Below are 6,000 nucleotides of genomic sequence, written 5' to 3' on the forward strand. Positions count from 1 at the left end.
AGCGGCCATTTTTTTAAAAAAATATTAATTTTAAAAATGGCTACCGCACATGCTCAAATTGTCCCTGCAAGGCCCTAGAGGCCAGCGGGGGGGAGGGAAAACCTTTGCAGACCCCCCATGCCCCCACAGCCTTTAGAAAGCCCCCTCAAGGGGCTACAGGTAAAAAGTTTTTTTAAAAAATTAATATAATATAAGACACTGTACACATATTCAGATTGGCACTATGTACAGAGAATCAGGGCTTGTGAATACTGAGCTGAAGTTTATGGTTAGGATTGTATTCATTTGCTTGTGATAAGTGAGTTAAATGTGATGTATTAATAATATGGCTATTAATGGTCAGTTTGTCTTTGAATCAGTGTTAAATCCTTAGTATTAAGGCCCACTGGGAGTTTCTTGCTCTCTTTCTCTCATTTTAACTGTCTTTATGAAATACTAGTGGTTTTGTAGCCCGTTGGTTAACGGGCGCTAGTGGAGCTCTGCGCTCCAGACGTTCGCCGCCATTCCCTCTCCCACCACCCCCCGGTGCCCGGGGCTCCGGCCGGGCCCGCCACTCACCGCCGCCCGCGGCTCCGGCCGGGCCCGCCACCCACCGCGGCTCCGGCCTGGCCCACCGCTGCCCGGGCCCACCGCCTCATTGTTTTGTTTGCCGCCTCGTCCGGCGGCCATCCTGGGCGGCCAGAAGCGGCCGCCCCGAAGAAGCCGGGTAAGCGGCGGCACGGCCAGAAGCCGGGTAAGCGGCGGCACGGCCAGGCACGGCCAAGATGGCCGCCGGGTGCTGGCGGTCCTGCCTCCCTGGCTCCTTCTGGCCATGCGCTTCGCGCATGCCCAGAAGAGGCCAGGGAGGCACGGACACACGCTTGGTGTCCGTCCACGGACGGACACCAAGCCTTTTATTAGATAGGAGGACTAGAATATATTCCAAGCAGTGACACAGTTTACTCTGCATATCCTTTAATTATTTTCAGAGTATCTGGGAAAAGTCCAATTCCCCATTTAATTTTAAAACTTATGTAATAGTGATGCTACAATGCATAGTAGAGAATTAGACAGGCACTTCTGTTTAGTTTTCCAAGTACACCTCCACATAGTATTTGAGTATTTCATGAGCCCCAGCATACTGAAATTTGTAGTTTTCCAGCATTTTTTGGTCTGGCTACGTCCACTGCTGAATAGTTTTTGAAATATTAAAAGATTAACGAGCTTGACTTGCATTTTTGAGCTGATATTATGGTAACGTTATCTGAAAGATGAGTGTCAGATGTTTGGACAGGGGGCGCAATTTCAGTGTTCGCCCTAGGCACTATTTTCACTAGATACGCCTCTGTATACAGATTTTCTAAATTGGTGGCACTAATATTTTAAAATTATTAGGGTGATAAATAGAGCCACCTAATGGCGCAGCAGGGAAGTAACTTGCCTTGGGAGCAAGAGGTTGCTAGTTCGAATCCTCACTGGTATGTTTTCCAGACTATGGGAAACACCTAGATCGGGCAGCAGTGATATAGGAAGATGCTGAAAGGCATCATCTCACACTGCACGGGAGATGACAATGGTAAACCCCTCCTGTATTCTACCAAAGAAAACCACAGGGCTCTGTGGGCGCCAGGAGTTGACACCGACTCGACGGCACAACAACAACAAGGGTGATAAATATTTAAAGAGGTTTGCTCCATAAAACAAAGTAAGATAAATGAGAACTGATTGATTTGTTTCATTCTTGCCAGATTACAACGTGGAGTTTTTTGCGTATACTTTAAATGTTCCAAGACAAAAGGAATTTGCTACTCCATCCAACCTGTTCCTCCTCTAGCCCTTTCATCCACCTCCTGGTACAGAACCAGAATTTTGCTTGCTGCATCATGCAGCAAGACAGTGCCGTCCCTTGGGGGTGGGGAGAAGGGGCCTGCCCCCTGAATCTGATGTCAGCAGCGTCTGACATCAGACACAGCAGGGGGCGTGGCCTTGCTCTGAATCAGGGCTGCGCACCCCATTTCAGAGCAAATGCCAGCCAGTGCCGCATATGCCACGCTGCCGGTATTTGCTCTGAAACGAAGTGTGCGGCCCCATTTCAGAGTGAAGCCGTGTGCCCTGTGCAGCTCCATTTTTGTGAAGTTTCAGCCAGTGCTGGCCTTCCAGGCTGGCTGGGAATGGCTCTCCTTCTCGGCCAGGCTGCAAATATGGCGCTGGCCGAATTTGACTTCCGAATGGGGCCTGCAGCCCCATTTGCTAATGTGGCAGGATCCCCTGCATCTGACATCAGGCGCAGGGTGTGGCTGGGCTGCCAGGTGTGGCCCCTGGGTCCTGGTGGCCTGGGTTCTTTGAACCTGTTTGCTCAATGGCTGTTACGCCCCTGCTCTTACTGAAAGGTGTTAGGCAATTACATATAACATCAATATGTTATTGCTTCTCAGTTGGGAGGTCACCCTCTCATTGTGTTTCTCCTATCCTAGCAAGTAAAAATTGATTTTTGGAGGAGCACAGCTTCTTGCACATCTAGAACTCTTCAATGACTAAAAATATTCATGACATCAATTTAGGCATACATAATTATTTTGCTCCTGCCTAATGATCTACATTTGGCTACATAGTCAGCTTTCCCAAAGTCCTACATATACTGAGATCTCTTCTTCTTCCCTGGCGCTCTGGGAAAGCCTACCTATTTGAAACTGTAAATGAAACATCTGGGAAGTATCTATATAATTAATTCTCCAAGACGGAACGCTTGGGGACGTGGCAGAAAGGAGGCGATTGGCTGACAGAGGGGGAGACATGCGCAAGAGTTCCAGCCATGCACCAGCAACCAGCAACCTGAGAAGGAGCACTGGCCTGAGAAGGAGGGCAGGCGGTGGGCAAAGCCCCACCACCCTGAGAAGGAGGATGGCCCACCGGATGTATGGCAGTGACGCAGCGGCTGGCCTGGCCATGGGGAGGAGGAGGCGGTGGGGTGAGGAGGAGGTGGCAGCAGCGGGCCCTGGCAGGAGAGTGGGAGAGAGAGCTGCTGAGGAGGGAAGGAGAGAGACCGAGGAGGAGGAAGCGCCACCATTGCAAGCTGCCAAGGATGGCCGAGCATGCGGCAAAAATGGGGCGACTGGCTTCCTCGCGAGGAGGATGTGAGCTGGTGGAGAGAGGGAGGTGGGGAAGGTTGAGGAGAAGGCGGTGACGCCACTGCCAACGGCCAAGCAGCCAACAAAAACGGGCCACCAGGCTCCTGGTGAGGATGAGATCTGGCAGGGGGAGGGACACGGAGGAGGAGGAGGAGGAGGAGGTGCCATTGCGAGCAGCTGAGCAGGTGGTGAAAACGGGGCTGCTGGCCTCCTCGCAAGAAGGATGAGAGCTGCCAGCAGAGAGGGCAGCGAGGGAGACTGGCTGAAGGGATGGGAAGAGAACCGACTTAGCCCTGAAATGGAGGCAGAGTACGGTAGAACGAGAAGGGGCTGAAGCGGGGGAAGAGTCAGGGAGAACTAGTGGCGCAGACGCTCTGGTCCTGGTCAGCTAGTTGATTACTATATTGTGCCATCCACTTTCCTGTGCGCTGAAGGGATGGATGAACTGTAGAGTTGAAAGGGACCTTGGAAGTCTTCTAGTCTACTACTGCTACTAGAAACATTTATATACCACAATTCAACCAAAGTTTTTGCCTGCAACCTTAGAGAAGCCGCTGCCAGTCTGTGTAGACAATTCTGAGCTAGCTAGACCAATAGTCTGACTCAGTATACGACAGCTTCCTATGTTCCTATGCTCTCAAAGCTGTTTATACAGAAAAATACATAATACATAAATAAGATGGTCCCAGGGGCGGAGCCACCATTGGGCGAAAGGGTTCAAAGAACCCAAGCCGCCAATGGCGAAAAGCTGCCGAGAGAGCCCCGCCCTGTGTGGCTTAGGCTCCATAGGAGCCCAGAGCGAATTCCCCCCTCCCACGCCCGGGCCGTCAAGAGTCCGGGCAAACTCTCTGCCAAGTATTTCAGGCAGCTCCGACTGCCCAATAGAACGTTTTCCCCTTCCTCTCCCTCTCTGGAGGGAGAGAAAGGGGGAAAGGTCCTATTAGGCAGCTGCCCCTGCCTGAAATGATGCGCCGAGAGCTCGTTCGGGCTCTCGGCAGCCCAGGCCACGCCCCCTTGCACATGACAATGTCACATGACAAGGGGGCATGGCCTGGGCTGCCGAGAGCCTGAACGAGCTCTCTGCGCATCATTTCAGGCAGGGTCGGCTGCCTAATAGGACCTTTTCCTCATTCTCTCCCTCCAGAGAGGGAGAGGAAGGGGAAAACGTTCTATTGGGCAGTTGGAGCTGCTTGAAATACTTGGCAGAGAGTTTGCCCAGGCTCTCAGTGGCCCGGGCATGGGAGGAGGGAGTTCGCTCCAGGCTCCTATGGAGCCCAAGCCATACCCCGTGCGTGTGACGTCACATGCACGGGCATATCGGAAGGGGCTGCCAAGCGGGGCTGGACACAGGCCACCGCTCAGCTGGCTCCATGCCTGGATGGTCCCCTGTCCCCAAAGTGCTCACAATCTAAAAAGAAACATAAGGCAGATACCAGCAACAGCCACTGGAGGGATGCTGGGATTGGATATGGCCAGTTGCTCTCCCCCTGCTAAATACAAGACAATCGCCACTTTAAAAGGTGTCTCTTTGCCCAGTTAGCCGGGTTCAGCACAGGAAATTGCCATAGCACCTTTGACAGCTGGCTGCCCAGCCTCTGTTTGGCAACCGCAGATGTGACCAGATTGCAACAACTGGGCATCAAATACTGTGTGATCAAATAATAAATTGCACATCTGTGAAAATTCAAGGAACAGGAATTGGGTTCAGAACAGAAGATGCAAACATAAATATCTTTTTGAAATATAGGAAGTTATGCTGATGGGGAACTTTGGGAAGAGCAGCTCTAATTGAATGTGTGCAGTCCAATTCCCCGTGGCACAGGAACATAAGAAGCTGCCTTCTATCAAGTCAGACCATCGGTCCACCATCCCACTCAGCATTGTCTACACTGACTGCCAGCAGCTCTCCAAGGTTACGAGCCAGAGTTGTTGCTAGCCCTACCTGGAGCCCACACAGGGCTTTTCACTCGCATCTCCTCCGGAATGGAGGGTGTGTGTTCACATATTGGCCAGATTTGCTCTGAAGTCCCAGTGAGCGATCAGAGAGCCCTTCTCACACAATTTGGGTTTTTCATTGCATGTTAGAGTGAAGCCCAACTTATATCCAGGGTTAAAACTGTTAGAGGTTGTTGATTTTTACCCACAATAGGTAAAACAGCAGAGCACTAAGGAATGAGCACACACTCCAGTTACAGAGTAGGTAGCAGAGGATGGTTTGGATATTGCAGCTATTTAGAGAAAAGACATGGAGATCCTTGTGTGACTAAACACTAAACATTTATTGGTTAAATACACTTAGACAGGAAAGACCTATCTCTAATCTAAAGGACTACATAGTGGATAGGTAAGGAGAGAGAGAGATGTTTCCATCTGCTCTCTAGGAGGAAAGGAAGGATTGTGACTCAGCACAGGAAGTGCTGCAGAGTCAGTTCAGGGGTCATAGAGTAGGGACAGATAGGGAGACCCTGACTCACTGTCTCTACTCCCAATGCCCCTAGTGGTCATTAGGACAGTTGGTGCAAAAGGTCAATGCACTGGAAGTTCATCTCCAACAAAAATATCAACTTTTTGTGTCGAGTTTTTTGGGGGGCAACTTCAAACCCCCAGTAAAGCCTTGTCATCAACTCACAGCAAAGCCTGCTGTCTGAAGCTGCTCCTGGAGGTGCCAGGGATTGAACCAGGGACCTTCTGCGTGCAAAGCAGATGCTCCACCACTTAACTCTGTCTCCTCCATGCCCGGCCTCAACCCCCCCCCCCCAGTCCTCTCTCACTTCCTCCCTCAACCCTGGGGTCAAAATTACTCCACTAAGAACTCTCGGCATTGGTCCTGGGTGTGTGTGTGTGTGTGTGTGTAATGGGCAGGATGCCAGGCTGGACTTTGCCTCGAACATTT

The sequence above is a fragment of the Hemicordylus capensis genome, chromosome 5 (assembly GCF_027244095.1).
Source record: "Hemicordylus capensis ecotype Gifberg chromosome 5, rHemCap1.1.pri, whole genome shotgun sequence".
NCBI lineage: Eukaryota > Metazoa > Chordata > Lepidosauria > Squamata > Cordylidae > Hemicordylus > Hemicordylus capensis.